Below are 16521 nucleotides of genomic sequence, written 5' to 3'. Positions count from 1 at the left end.
TTCATAGATCTGGGTCTGATATTGGCTCAAAGGGAAATATCGTGGCACTGGAAGGCCAGGGGAGGTCCCTCATTACGTAGATGGAAGAATGAGTTGCTGCGATGGTCTGACTGCGAGAGCGTGCTCCGGATGAAGCAAGCAGTGAAGTCGGGGAATGAGAAGGCTCTGGATGCGGCGCGTGCATGGGAGTTAGTGGTACAGGCTCTGCGTGATGCTTTGGTTGAGGATGAGGACGGCGAGGACTAAGCCGCTGGACGCCGCGGGGCGAACACAGAAGTATGCAATTACGCACTGTAGTGGAACCATCCAGTTCAATAGGGCGAAGCACACACCTTAGCAGTTGCCAGGGGGGGGGCTTTGGGGGGGTTAGTTGTAGGGGGGTTTGGGGAGGGCCGGAAGCCATTGGAAGGTTGCGGGTAGTGGCCTTGGAACTACTGGGACAGGGGGTATTGAGTGGTGGGTGGACTGATTGGGTGGGACGGCCTGGGATGAAGGCCCGAATAGCCTAGAGCAGGCCCCGACAGGGGCAATTACGTTGCTTTCCACGGAGATGGCTGACGGGAATGTTGTTGCGGGTGGGGGGGTAAAAGCAGATACGTAAAACGACCTTCCGCCAGGGTCCCAATGGGACGTACACTGTGCTGTGTTCCTCTCGAGCGATTTGATATGCCGCCCGGCCTCCGGGATGCGGGCTAAATGGCTGTGTACAACTGTGAACTGTCATTGGACGGGGGGAGCCCACAAGTGCACTGGCTGTTTAATTTTATCCTGTGGTTTATAACTCTGCAATAAAAATATATTAAAAAAAAAAAAAAAAAGGAATACATGTTTAAAACAACCTGATTAGCTATTGACAGAAAAAAATAAGCGAGCAACAGAAAAAAATGTGAGATCGGACCCAGGCGGACCAGACTGCTGTACATACTCCCCAGTGTGCGGCGCTGTGAGAATTGTTGCTACGTGCAGCGGAGGCACCCGGTGTGACTGCCCGTGAGAGACCTGGCTGTGCTAGTCTGTTCCCTGGCTGTGCTAGTCTGTTTCCTGGCTGTGCTCGTCTGTTCCCTGGCTGTTTTCTTGCCGGGAAGAAACTATTGCAGGCAAGATCGGACCCAGGTGAACCAGACTGCTGTACATACTCCCCTGTGAGAATTGTTGCTACGTGCAGCGGAGGCACCCGGTGTGACTGCCCGAGAGAGACCTGGCTGTGCTCATATTTTCCCTGGCTGTGCTAGTCTTTACTTGACTCTGGTCCCTTGCTGTGCTAGTCTTTACTTCACTCTGGTCCCTTGCTGTGCTTGTGTTTTCTTGCCTCTGTTCCCTGGTTGTGCTTAATTGTGTGTGTGTGTGTGTGTGTCTGTGTGTGTCTGTGTCTGTGTGTGTGTGTGTGTGTGTGTCTGTGTGTGTGTGTGTCTGTGTCTGTGTGTGTGTGTCTGTGTCTGTGTGTGTGTGTCTGTGTCTGTGTGTGTGTCTGTGTCTGTGTGTGTCTGTGTGTGTCTGTGTCTGTGTGTGTCTGTGTCTGTCTGTGTCTGTGTGTGTCTGTGTCTGTGTGTGTCTGTGTGTGTGTCGGGCTCGGTGTGTGTGTGTGTGTCGGGTGTGAGTGTGTGTGTCGGGCTCGGTGTGTGTCGGGCTCTCTGTGTGTGTGTCGGGCTCTGTGTGTGTGTGTCGGGCTCTCTGTGTGTGTGTCGGGCTCTCTGTGTGTGTGTCGGGCTCTCTGTGTGTGTGTCGGGCTCTCTGTGTGTGTGTCGGGCTCTCTGTGTGTCGGGCTCTCTGTGTGTGTGTCGGGCTCTCTGTGTGTGTGTGTCGGGCTCTGTGTGTGTGTGTCGGGCTCTCTGTGTGTGTGTCGGGCTCTCTGTGTGTGTGTCGGGCTCTCTGTGTGTGTGTCGGGCTCTCTGTGTGTGTGTCGGGCTCTCTGTGTGTCGGGCTCTGTGTGTGTCGGGCTCTGTGTGTGTGTGTGTGTTGGGCTCTGTGTGTGTGTGTGTGTTGGGCTCTGTGTGTGTGTTGGGCTCTGTGTGTGTGTTGGGCTCTGTGTGTGTGTGTGTGTTGGGCTCTGTGTGTGTGTGTGTTGGGCTCTGTGTGTGTGTGTTGGGCTCTGTGTGTGTGTGTTGGGCTCTGTGTGTGTGTGTGTTGGGCTCTGTGTGTGTTGGGCTCTGTGTGTGTGTGTTGGGCTCTGTGTGTGTGTGTTGGGCTCTGTGTGTGTGTGTGTGTGTGTTGGGCTGTGTGTGTGTGTGTGTGTGTGTTGGGCTGTGTGTGTGTGTGTTGGGCTGTGTGTGTGTGTTGGGCTCTGTGTGTGTGTGTGTGTGTTGGGCTCTGTGTGTGTGTGTGTTGGGCTCTGTGTGTGTGTGTGTTGGGCTCTGTGTGTGTGTGTTGGGCTCTGTGTGTGTGTGTGTGTGTGTGTTGGGCTGTGTGTGTGTGTTGGGCTGTGTGTGTGTGTGTTGGGCTCTGTGTGTGTGTGTGTTGGGCTCTGTGTGTGTGTGTGTGTGTTGGGCTGTGTGTGTGTGTGTGTGTGTTGGGCTCTGTGTGTGTGTGTGTTGGGCTCTGTGTGTGTGTGTGTTGGGCTCTGTGTGTGTGTTGGGCTCTGTGTGTGTGTGTTGGGCTCTGTGTGTGTGTGTGTTGGGCTCTGTGTGTGTGTGTTGGGCTCAGTGTGTAAATGCTTGTTCTCCTTCTCTGGCTCATTCTTGTTATAAGTTTGGGAAAAATGATAGATAGAAAATATAATACAACTGACACAGCAATTAAGATCAACTTGCTCCTGCAACCTTACAAATCATCTCATCGTGAGCGAAGAGACCTGTCATCAGTGAACATCACAGCCGTTCCAATACCTGGTAGTATAGCATGGGACACAACTGATTATGACATCTATGGCCGGTAGAACTGTTGAAGATTCCACACCAGTTTAAGGTTTCAGTTTAAGGCGCCGAGACACCCCTGGGTAATTGCGCGCTATACAAATTGCCTAAACATAAACAGTGACTGTCTCACCCAGCACATTTTCTGATGATTGGGACTTTGAAACTGTTAATAATATGATGTCATTAGAAATGTCAGCAAAATTTCAAAAACATGAACATCTAGAAGGTTCAACAAGTTATGAAGAACTATATTGTTATAATCATTATGGTCACCATTACTTGCACAAATCTGCAAACCCTAGAAATGTTTTAACTTGTAATCAATGGGAACATTGTCCAGCGTCGCCAAAGGGCAGCTCAAAAACATTTATTAAAAAGTTTCCATACTTCTCAGGTTTTAATGTCACAAATCCAGAAACGTTTTATTTCAAAAATGTGAATAAGACCTGAATGAAAAACATGTTGACCAATACTAAACAAATGTATTCTGCAAACTTTTATGCTCAGCTGCCTACATTAGGTTTTAACTTTTGGAAAGACAACATTGAGACAAAAACAGTTGGGGCACAAAAGACTGGCAGGTGCAAGGTTTAGAAGCCTTATTCAGAGCCTGCATTATCCCAGAACAAATAATGTTTTTAAATGACACTACAACAAACCTTATGTCTTGGCTTAGCTAAGATAAGATAAGATAAGATTTAAACAAACCATCCATACCTAGATCCACACCTACCAGTAATGACACTGATGATGATGAGGTAGACTTGGAACAAATTTTGAAACACAATAGAACCAATCCTGATTGGAAACAATGGTTAATCTGGCCCATAGACATGAACAACTGTCAAGATAGATTCATGAACAAAACATAAGGGTTAAAAATGAATAGGCCAGACCCAAGATACTCACAGAGACCCCATCCAGGGATAGTCACCACATACAGTGTAGGAAAACTATGCCTTGATTGGCTACAAAATCCACACTTCCAGAAATTAAACACTTGACTTTATTTAAAGAAGGCGTTGATTTACGAAAAAAAATGTTTCATATACGCAGGTATATATTCTGCTTATAATGAAGCATGGAAAAATCACGCAAATGGAAAGTGCAGAAAAAAATACGAGAAATTGATCGTAATCATTTAGAGAAAGCTCTGTCTGTAGTGGACAATGGGTTCACAACTCTGTCCTCCAGAATGTATTCGTTGGACAGCATTGTATCATCTGCCATTGACATAATAGAGCAGGATTTACTAATGTTACAACATGGCCAGTCTCAAATACGCTCTATATGCGGCTAGGCTGGACGTTACAAAATCTCCGTTCAGGCTACGTGCCATGGCATCTAATCAATACCACGTCATTGTTTACCGTCTTTAACCTTCCAGATAAACAAATATCTCTGGCACTAAGAGGAGCAGACTATACGGTGCTGAGCATTGAAAAACTGGAAAGATTACCATTAACTGTTTCCGAGAAGCCTGTCGTTGAATGGATAATTCATGGCACCATCACAATACCAGTGACGATTTTCCAATTTCAATATTGTCTACAGCATATACCAGCAGGCCTGTATGAAAGGTTGGGTAAAGGATACTAAGTCAACCTGGAATTTACCATACACACACAAATGTTGGAGTGGGGGAAAGGGGGTATTAGTACAAAAAATTGTAAAAATTCACTAAGCTGTGCACTTTTATGTGAAGATATTAATTTACATGGAGCCTGCGAAGGTTCTTTAAATAACCTTTGCCACATGCACGGTACTCCAGCGGCCATGATGCTCCCGATTTTCAGGCAGCTTTCTAATGGGAGCTACGTTCTGCTCAATGATCACAGCTGCTGTGGCATGTTGCCAGGAAAAGCCAATCTGGTTAGTGTGTCGTCCAGGGTCACTTGTTGTATGCAAGTATTTTATCCAAAAAGTAATACAGACAGGGAGACAGCGTTATGGCTTCACTGAATATCTCTTCATTACAAATTGATACTTTAAGCAGAATGAAAGCCATTCTTTTGCAAAAAACTGCCACTGGCCACGTCTAGAGAAACATATGATTTGCAAGTTGCAAGAACGTCTGCAGAGACACATGCATTATTATCAACAAACTGCCCAGTACATTTTGCAGAAATGTTAGGTCAAATCTTAAACATGTCTGATACCAGTGGCATCACATGTATTTTTCTGGACTGTTAATACCATTCGAAGCAGTCCTCTGCATTTTTCCAAATTTCGTGCACTCTGTGTTCAGCGGCCGGACTCATTTTGGGACTCAGCAGGAATTCTATTTTTGTTTCTCCTGCTACGACATGGCAAGTCCAGTCACCAACGATATGCAGACTACCATGGAACAAGCCCTCTTAGCCATGCGGTATCGTGAAAGGATTACACAAATTTTAGCTTGGCTCGTTTGAGAGATCTGAATACCACTTTGTTCCTTTCATTCAGACCAGTCTGACAAGATTGCATCTTACCCGTTCTACGATGCCTGCTTCGCGTAGAAGAATGAGTGTTAGACATCAGTCTTATACTTCTATCAGTACTGCCATCGGAAGTGGACGCCTTGCTAGGTCGGGTAAAAACTCCATCGTGTTGCCCCTAACGGCTGCCAATCCTGATGACGGCATTCATTAAGATCTCACCAGCGAACACAGCTATTGGTGAAGTATGTGGAACACCAGGCACACAGGTACCATCTACATCAAACATTGCTAATGCGAATGACGCCGATGGCGATGCTTCACATCTATGCACATTTGATCTACTTAATGAAGTAGTTCCACTTTTACCAACTGTGATAGACTGTTTCTTTTCCAGCTTAGATGATTTGATGTTTTCTCCAGGCACCGAGAATAACTTTTAAAAGAGCGCACAGCGTTCCATGAACTCTGAAATTCGGCCTTCGGTTTTTCAAAACAAACCCTCTACTTGGGAACTCTATATTTCTACAATCTACATTTGTAAAACTTTTCCTCTCCATTCCCAAATAGAACTTTCTCCTTCGCACAAAATAATCTGCTTAAAGTAGAACTAATCTTAGAGAACAAGAAATTCATTTGAGACTTCCTATAGACAAATATTTGGCAAGGTCTCAGCCTTTTTTTTCTCATCTGTAAATTTGGAGCCATTTCATAACTTATTTCAGGTTTCATTTAGATAATATTTTTTGAATGACTATTACCTGTAAAATGCATGCAAGACAAATACTCATGTGTATGAACCATGTTTAATGCATTTCATGTATTTTGGGTGAGTTTATGAACACATGCTTTAGTTATGTTCTTTTTGCTTATAGTTTTAGTAATATTAGACATATGTGGAGTGGGTGTTGTATAGCGTTGTAGGACCTTAGTGTAATTTTCCCGATTCATGCCCTTACATAGGTATAAAATATCATATCCCAATATAGGCATAGAAATCACAACCATATTAAGACATAGCTCAAGTAGTCCTAATACGGCTTGGCTACTTCCACTAGTTCCGAAAATCTACAACGATTTATTGGAAAAACCCGCCTTCAGCAGTCAGGAACTTCCCCCTGAAACGTATATTAATTTATCCAAGAACTCATGGAGTTTTCAGGGAATTAAGTCTCTAATTACGTTATGTCCAATCTTACATCAAACTCTGCACCTTCAAGGTATAAATATGCCCACACTTGTCCAAACATACAGTGGTTTGGAGCAGTTAGACTATCTACTTGCCCGACGGCCCTGCAGCAGCAAGTGCCGAAGGAAGCCGACCCTCCAGCTGACGCACTGAGACGCTGTACTTTCTCCAGCTGAGAAATCCAGCTCCAGTGTTTCCAGGCTACCATTGCGGGTTGCTGGGAAATAGAGTCCTGGGAGAGCGATACCAGACCCCCTACATTCTAAAAACCAAGGTATGGAGTTGATTAGACCCTAAGAGAATTCTTGGATTAGATTCTTGGCAAAAAATACTAAAACTAAGCTACACCTGACTTCTTCCTTTGTACTTGACCTAGGTTAGGTACACTGGGGTAGGCGCATTTTAGGAGCACCAGTTGAGTAAGTTTAGTCACTATTTATTACTGTATGTATTTTAGGTATTTAATGGCTTAGAAACCATATCATGCTTTTATAAAATCTTATAATACTCTTCGTACTTTACCGCAAGTATTACGATTGCAGCAGTTCATTTCTTATGCTTGAGAAAGAAGACTACAAATATATTGAATTGAAAACGCCAGTCTATTTCTCTGCACTTCTGGTGAATCGAAGAATGCACTATCTATTGTTCCGCAACGCTAGAGATATATTTCTTATTCTTGGGAAACAAAGTGGTCATGTTTATGCGGATGTCAGAAACTAATCCTTGTTCATGCGAGAAAGTTTCTAGTGGCCTCCGAGCTAGCTGGCACACAATTAAGTCTAGTATATTCCGTAGTGACCTAGTCAACTTCAGTCCTATGTCTAAACTACAGGATACACTATTCCAATGCGCAGAGCCTATTGGGAATAATGGAACTACACTACAGTAGAACATACAGTCTCAGCTCTTGAGGGGATGCCCCGGAGTGCAGGAAAAAGTTTCATTCGTGGAGGCCTTGGATAATGCAGAGGGGGAGGGTGGAACATGTTGATGAGGTGATTGAAAGCTATTCATTAGATGAGGTATTTTCCCATTAAGAACGTTTTGGTCTCCTTTTTAAAGTGTGACAAGGACGTAAGTCTTCTAATGGAGGGTAGGAGAGAGTTTCAGATTCTTGGTGCGACCCTAGAGAAGGCCAGATTGTAGGTTTTTTTCTTCCAGAAGCATGCTGGTTGCAGCAGCAGGGAGTTTCTGGCTCCTCCGGATATCACGAGTTTTTGTGCAAGAAATGAAGGGGAATTGGAGTACAGAGCTTTGTGGGTAATGCAGGCCAGTTTAAATTGTATTCTGGCCTCAAGGGGGAGCCAGTTCAGTGCTTTGAGGTGGGGAGAGATGTGGTCAAATTGTTTTGAGCCTGATAGGAGTCTTGCGGCGGTGTTGAGGCAGGCTTTCAATGGGACCAGAGTTCTCGGGTAGCACTGCAAGAGTAGAGCATCCATATTAAAGTCTGGAAATGACTAGGGCCTGGGTTGCAGTTTAAAGGTCAGACGCATCGAGGAAGGGTTTTAGGTTTCTTATGTAGCTCAGGTGGAATCTAGCACTTTTAACCATTAATATGGCTTTTCATATTCAAGCTGCTGTCGAGGGTTATTCTAAGGGATTTCGCAGTCAACAATGGTAGGAGGGCAGTTTAGTGACGTGATGGTCTTGATCCATTCCTGGATGTCTGGATTGGGTTTGGGTGGGGAGATCAGAAGAAAGTCTGTTTTATTTGCGTCGAGTTTCAGCTGGTTGGCAATGAGCCAATGGACTGTCAGCTTCAGGGCCTCGTTAAGGGAGAGAATGTCCTCAGTCGAAGAGATTTTATGTAGGCTTGTGTATCGTCTGCATACATAAGGTAGGAGATGTTAGAGGCACAAAGCACCTCGGTGAGAGGTTCAAGGTAAAGGTTGAAGAGGGTGGGCGAGAGGGTTGATCATTGTGGGACTCCAACAGAAACCGGTGAGGGGGCGGATAGATCACCGTTGAGGACTGAGCGGTTTCAGAGGAAGGATCTAAACCATTCAAGGACAGTGCCATCCAATCCCATCCTGAGGTTGAGGCGTTCTAGGAAAATTTCATGGTACCAGAACAGCTTTGCGATATTCCACTGTTCATTCATTTTATGGTAAGAATCATGAAGTTCAGTCAATGGGGCTGAAAGAAGACTTCTTTGCTAGTACAATTAAACATTGCAAGGAACATGTAGCTTGGGTTGTGTGCGCATTTTACAATTATATCGTCATTTCTTGTACACGTACACTTAAAGATTAAAGAGAAGTTACGAGTATGCATAAATGGCAGAGTTTTCACCTTTGCCAGTTTGTTCAATAGACTAATTCAATTACAGGACCGAAGGCTTTATATTATGCTCTTTCATTTATTGCTACACACAGCAGTCAATGAAATTTAGTATTGTATATCAAAAAACTACATTTCCCATTATGCACCCAACACATCCAGTCATAGCCCATAAGAACCAGTCAATACCGGATATCCTTCTCTTTCTTTGCTGCTCAAGCAGTCAGTTAAGTGCAATTTTATTCTCATATTATGTCTGACAATATTATGCTAATTGTAATATCGGCACGCGACAGTTGTGTATTTTGAGGGTGCGTGTATCGCGCTTGCTGTGTGTATTGCGCTTTGCCCACTTGATCAGATACATTTACAAATTTTGCCCCGCAATTGAATGCAAATGCTACTTACCAGTATGCATCTGTTCTTGGCATGTAGGGCTGCTGACATTCATATCTGTGCATAGATCGCCGCCTAGTGTTGGGTCCGGATGATTGCACATTATTGTCCTGGAAGAGTCTTCGAAGTATCACGAGATAGGTGGCTCCTCCCCTGGACTACAGTGCGCATGGGCATCGGCTCCATCCCCAGATTGTTTTTAGCCATTGGCAGAGATGGAGTGAAGAATGTGAGTGATGACCATGCTATGAGCATATATATGAAGACTGCAGCTGCTACAGGCGCCGGGGAGGAGGGTGGGTGATATGAATGTCAGCAGCCCTACATGCCAAGAACAGATGCATACTGGTAAGTAGCATTTGCAGTTCGAGGCATGTGGGCTGCTGAATTCATATCTGTGCATAGAATACATAGCAGTCCCTCCATTAGCGGCGGCCGCCCGTGCCAGCTGCAGCAGTCTGAAAAAGCGTCTTGAGAACAGCCTGACCAACAGCTGCCTGCTGTTTGGAGTGCACGTCTACACAGTAATGTTTAGTGAAAGTATGTGTGGTAGACCATGTGGCTGCTCTACAAATATCTTCTAAGGGAATGTTACATAGGAAAGCCATAGAGGCCCCCAACTTCCTGGTGGAGTGGGCTCTCGGTGGGATAGTGAGAGTGCGTTTAGCTTTAGCGTAACAGATCTGAATGCATTTCACAATCCACCTAGCGATCCCAGCTTTGGAGATAGTGTTTCCCTTGTGGTGTGAGGCAAAAGCAACGAAAAGCTGCTTGGTTTTGCGGAAATCTTTTGTCCTGTCCACATAGTACATCAAGGCTCTTTTAACGTCAAGGGTGTGGAGCATCCGCTCCGCCAGCGTCTCTGGGTTTTGGAAAAACACCGGCAACTCAATTGTCTGGTTCATATGGAATTGAGACACAACCTTGGGTAAGAATTTAGGGTTAGTGCGGAGCACAACCCTGTTAGCATGTACTTGGAAGAAAGGTTCCTGGATGGTGAGCGCCTGCAACTCGCTAACCCTCCGTAGCGATTTAATTGCTACTAAGAAAGCAACCTTCCAAGTCAGAAACTGAAGCTCACAAGAGTGCAGTGGCTCAAAGGGAGGACCCATCAGTCTTGTAAGAACCACATTGAGGTTCCATTCTGGAGCTGGTGGGGTCCTTGGTGGAATGACTCTTGAGTCCTTCCAGAAAAGCCTTGATAGCAGGGACCTTAAAAAGTGACAGGTGTTGCCTATTCTGGAGGTATGCTGCCATAGCAGACAGGTGAATGCGGATGGAAGAGTACGCCAAATTGCATTGATACAAGTGGAACAGGTAACCAATGATGTTTTGAATGGAAGCATCTAGCGGGTCAATATCGTGGTTAACACAGTAAATGACAAACCTCTTCCATTTAGCCGCATAACAAGCTCTAGTAGTGGGCTTTCTTGCCTCCCGAATGATATTCATGCAATCGGGAGGAAGATTGAGGTAGCCAAACTCTAGGACTTCAGGAGCCAGATCGCCAGGTTGAGCTGTTGCGGATCTGGGTGCTGAATGTCGCCATGGCTCTGCGTCAGAAGGCTGGGAGTGAGATGAAGCCTTTGATGCGGTACCACGGAGAGTTCCAGAAACGTGGTGTACCACGGTTGGCGAGCCCACGTTGGAGCAACCAGGATGAGAGTCATCGAGTGCTGCCTGAGCTTGCGTGCCACCAGCGGTATCAGAGGTGCTGGGGGAAAAGCGTACGCAAATCTGCCTGACCAGTTCATCCACATCGCATTGCCCTGTGATTGCGGGTGTGGGAACCTGGCGGCGAAGCTTTGGCATTTTGCGTTCTCCTTTGTGGCGAACAGGTCTATCTCTGGATGACCCCACCTTTGGAAGTACGGTTGGAGTACGGATGGATGTATCTCCCAATCGTGCATTTGATGACTGTGCCTGCTGAGCAGGTCCGCCATCTGGTTGTCCTTGCCCGGGAGATGCTCCGCCATGAGGAAGATGTTCCTCTGAATGGCCCACTTCCACATGCTCTGAGCCAGATGAGACAGCTGCGGAGAGTGTGTGCCTCCCTGCTTCTGAATGTAGTACATGGCTGTCATGTTGTCCGTCCGGATCAACACGACCTTGTTGCACAGATGTACTTTGAACGCCTTTAAGGCCATGAAGATTGCCATCAGTTCCAACACATTGATGTGCATCCTCCTTTGCTGTGGTGTCCATAGTCCCTGCACCGTGTAGTGGAGTACATGCGCTCCCCATCCCTGGAGAGAAGCGTCCGTTGTCAGGATAATCTGCGGCACAGGCTCTTGGAATGGTCGGCCCTTGCAAAGGTTTTGTGGATTCCACCAATGCAGAGAGTTGTATGCCCGACCGCTCACCAACACTAGGTCTGTCAGTTGCCCATAAGCCTGAGTCCACTGACGTGCCAGGCACTCCTGAAGCGGACGCATATGTAGCCTCGCGTGCGGGACAATGGCGATGCAGGAGGCCATCATGCCTATCAACTGCATGAACACCTTCGCTGGAAGCGAGTGTTGAGGTCTGAATCGTTGGATCAGCGTTTGGATACTGGCGATTCTCACTGAATTTGGCTGCGCAGTGGCTGCCAGAGTGTTTATTGTCGCGCCCAGATACTGTCGTACATGGGCGGGCTGGAGATGGGATTTCGGGTAGTTCAGAGAGAATCCCAGATTGTGCAGGAGATGAATGGTGCGGGACACGTGGTCGGCGCACTGTTCTGTTTTTGCTTGAATGAGCGAGCCAGTCCAGGTAAGGGTAGACGTGGACGTTCTGGCGTCGCAGATGCGCCGCCACAGTCGCCAGGCACTTCGTAAAGACCATTGGCGCTGTGGTGACCCCGAACGGCAGAACCCTGAACTGGTAGTGCTGGTCTTGGATCGTGAATCTGAGATACTTCCTGTGGGAAGGATGCATGGGGATATGAAAGTATGCGTCTTTTAGATCCAACGTAGCCAGGAAGTCCCCCTGTTGAAGCAGAGGGAGGACCTGCTGCAACGTGAGCATATGGAAATGTTCCGAGAGAATGTACCAGTTGAGGGGCCTGAGGTCCAGGATGGGCCGCAGGGAACCGTCCTTTTTGGGGATTAGAAAGTACAGAGAGTAAACTCCTGTACCCCTTTCCTGCAGTGGGACGAGCTCTATTGCGCCTTTTTGCAGCATGACCTGAACTTCCTGCTGCAACAAGAGCAAGTGCTCGCCGGACATAGGACGGCTTCTTGGAGGTATGTTCGGTGGAGTGGAGGTAAGTTCCAGACAGTAACCGTACTGGATAAGAGACTTGACCCACCTGTCCGTGGTGATGGATTTCCACGCGGGCAGGAACTGCTGGAGTCTCCCCCCGACCGGTGTTGTGTGGTTGGGGGGCAGTGACAAGGCGTCACTGCTTGTTGGCGGCGGTGGACCTGGAGCTGTTGTTTCCGCGTCCCCTGCCTTTGATGTTGTTGCCTCTGTAGCCACCTCTACCCTTGTTGGTGTATGAGGTTTGGGTATTGCCTTTGTAGTACTGGGTGGATTGCGATGCCTGACCCCTTGAGGTGCCTCTGGTATTGGAGCGGCGAAAGGAGCCACCCCGAAACTGCTGAGACTGAAGGGCCCCCATAGACTTAGCAGTGTCTGTATCTTTTTTCATTTTCTCCAGCGTCGCATCCACCTCAGGGCCAAACAAATGGTCAGGATTAACCGTCTGGTTCAGGATGGTCGTTTGTATATCAGGTTTAAACCCTGAAATCCTAAGCCATGCATGCCTTCTGAGCAACACACTAGTGTTGATTGCCCTGGATGCCGTATCAGCCACATCTAGCGCACATTTTATGGAAGCGTTTGTGATGAGCTTTCCCTCTTGAATTAACATCTCCCCTGCCTCCTTGTACTGGCCAGGCAAGTGCTGCAGTAGTGCTTCTAGGGTGTCATAATGAGCCCTATCGTAGCGTGCAAGTAGGGCCTGCGTGTTTGAGATGCGCCAAATGTTAGCTGCCTGTGCAGCAATCCGTTTCCCTGAGGCCTCAAATATTTTCGACTCTGTCTGGGGGAGGAGCGTCACCAGTTGTCTGTGAGTTCGCCCTCTTGCGAGCGTTGGAAACAACCAAAGAGTCTAGTGGCAAGTGTCCCTTGATCTATGTTGGATCCGAGGGCGCTGCCTTATATTTTTTATCAATGCGTGGATTGATGACACGTGCCCGAGTGGGCTCCTTGAAGACCTCCTGCGCGTGCTTGAGCACTCCCTTGAGCATTGGCAAAGTTTTGATTGACTTTTCGGCCACAGAGAAAGTGTCAAATAAAAAGTCCACATCCACAGGATCGGAGTGCAGCTCGACATCGTGGTTAGCTGCAGCTCTCTCGATTAGCGCGTTGAAGGCAGCAGAGTCCTCCGTTGGCGAAGTTTTTGCCGCAAAGAGATGCGGTTCCTGACCCGACTGCGGGTCCTCAGGGTCGCCTCCGGCAGACCAAGGTTCATGTTCCTCCTCCGGATCCGAGTACGCCCGATAGTTGTACTCGACCGCCTCCTCGTCATCCCCCACGGTAGAGCGAGTTGGGGAACGCGGCAGGTCACTTGGGGACGCCGGCGCCAGAGGCGCTGAAGTACCCGCAGAGTCCCTTTTGTTTTTTAGAGGAATGCGAAAGTGTTCCAGCACCGGCTCCGTGGTGATTTTTCTCTTGAGGAGGGACAGTTTCCCAGTATTGGCGTCGATGATGACTTCACGACGTTCTTCCTCCGCGAGTGGATGGAGCCGAGGTTTAGGCACCACCGGAGACGCTTTGGGCGTCGACACCTCCTTCGAGGGCACCCCAGCCACCTGCTTCGAAGCGAAGGCCTTCGGCGTCGACTTCGGCGGTAGGGTGAAGCGGATAGGCGCTTGTGCCTTGGACGGCTTCAGCGCGGGCTTCGACACCCCAGCTTCAGGGTCGGGAAGCTCCGCGGCCTTTCGAATCCGTTGCAGGGACTCCTGGACTGGACCTTCTTCGAAAGGGCTGGAGAGGGAGTGACCGCCTCGCTTGATTTCCCTGATTTCCCTGATTTGGGAGTGGTGTCGGCGAGAGGCAGTCTTCGGAGTCGACGCGGTACCGTCCTTGGCTCCGACGGCCGGGGCCGGGGAAGCCAGAGCTTTGGGATCGCCTTGACGCTTCTTCGAAGCCTTCTTCGGGTCGTCGACCGCGACCATCTTCGGCGCCGACGCAGCCGTGTCGGACGACTGCCTTCGGCACCGACCCTGATGCCTTCGGGTCGGCCATCTTGGCGGGACTGTCCATGTCGGCCATTTTGGATTTTTTAGGTTTTGACGCCTCCAGAGCCTTCTATACGGCTTTCACTTTCGGTTTCGAAGCCGGAGCTGTTGAACCCGAAGGCTTCACTTTCGTTTTTGAAAATGTGAGTGGCACCTCCAAAATGTCCGTGGCCGGGCTCGTAGGCGGGGCTGCTGGACTAATAACAAGGTCTTGGGTAAGGCCCGAAGGCGATCCCTCGACCTGGGCCGCAGGAAGGGGGTCGACCCCTGAGTCAGTCCGGGGGTGCTCCTCAGAGCTATCCCCCACGGTGGCAATGGCCGTATCGTCGTCCCCTACCTAGTCGTCGGCTTCGTCAAACTCCTCGTCCCCTGCGTCGTAGGCCTCCCCCTCGGACGCAGGGCTAGAGTCCGAAACCTGCTGGACATAGTCGCCTCCGACGTCTTCCTCGAAGATGTTGTCCGGCGGGGGCGCAGACAGTTTGGCCTGGAGTCTCGCAGCCCGACGAATCTTGAGGGTCTTCTTGCACCGGAACTTCGAGCAGGCCATGCACCTGGCCTCGTCGTGGTCCGGCGACAGACAAGTGTTGCACACTGGGTGCACGTCGAGGTGCGAGTATTTCGCGTTGCAAACCGGGCACCGTTTAAACGGAGTCCGTTCCATGTCTGGAGCGTCGTGTAGGCCCGTCCGCGCCGACAGCACGCGGAAGGGCAGCGAGAGTTCGGAGCTGGAGAAAACAGTAAACCCGAACGAAAACGATACCGGCGCCAAGCCTAAAGACCTTTTGGTCTCGAGTTAAGTGAGTTAACAACTATCGGTTCCGACAGAGGGAACCGACACACATCCGAACCCAATGGCGGAAAAAAACAATCTGGGGATGGAGCCGATGCCCATGCGCACTGTAGTCCAGGGGAGGAGCCACCTATCTCGTGATACTTCGAAGACTCTTCCAGGACAACAGTGTGCAATCATCCGGACCCAACACTAGGCGGCGATCTATGCACAGATATGAATTCAGCAGCCCACATGCCTCGAACGGTTGGGTTACCTAAGACTGGGATGACAACCTTTATGAGGAAGAAGTGAAAAATCCTTCCTTAGAAGATATTATTGAGGCCCTGGATGCTTTGATCTAGGACTGTCAACAAGGCGCTTAAGACTGTTCCGGGAATTGTACAACAGGCGCTAGCTACTGCATTAAAACCTATCACTAATCAGTTAGAAAAATGTGCTAAATGTCATGGTTTCACTGCTCCAACAGTTCCTCCAAAGGACGGCACAGCCTCTGACTCCCAAGCTAAGTCCAGGCCTCACCCCTATACCTTGTCCTCATTGCCTGCCCCCAACGCCAGTAAGTCCAAGGCTCCGGACACTGATAGACCCTACATCTGACGCTACAGATAGATCCTCCTAAGAAGAGGACCAAGAAGTCCAAGAATGTGGAGCCTTCGCAACCTATATCTACCCCATTAACTTAAATCCTGCTGACATTGTTCATCTGAGATCTTCCGATTGGCTTCCAGCTCCTGAGGTTGCCGCATATCTGCACGTCAACTTCCGTAAAAGTTTTGACATAGAGGCGTGGAATAGGCTCCGTTCAGACTGTCCTAAGCTAGACATCTGAGAAGGTCGCTGAAACCCCAGAAATAGACACCAGCCTGCTGACTTTCCTAAATACTTTCGCCAAAGACCCTAAGAAGGGGATTGATCGCGCCTGGCGGGGGTGCCAGGACAAGCTCCTGGATGTAGTGGGGCACCTGGTTAAGATATTGGAGATTGCTTTGGAAGCGCAGGAATCCGGTCCTGCGATAGATCCGCATGTCTTGGCAGGTTGGACACAGAGGGAGATATGCCTCTTAGGTAATGCGAATTGCGCCATATCCACAGAATGCCAGAAGTCTCTCCTTATGAGGAGGATTCCAACCTCACAGGGTTGGCAGCGGCGGAACCATGTTCTATGGCGGACGGCAACTTGTTCGGTGAACGTTTTGTAAAGGACGTGGCCAAGTACGTGGGCACCTTCACAACTACTCTCGATGAGGCCCAGTCAGGAATCAAGAGTGTTTTCAACAGAGGCGGACGCTAGTTTGGCTGTCAGTCCTCCCAAGGTCACCAGAGAGGTGAAGTTGGTCAAGCAAGAGGCGATTGGGACTCCACA

Source organism: Lissotriton vulgaris, chromosome 11, assembly GCF_964263255.1.
Source record: "Lissotriton vulgaris chromosome 11, aLisVul1.2, whole genome shotgun sequence".
Taxonomy (NCBI): domain Eukaryota; kingdom Metazoa; phylum Chordata; class Amphibia; order Caudata; family Salamandridae; genus Lissotriton; species Lissotriton vulgaris.
Note: the sequence above shows the minus strand (reverse complement) of the source record.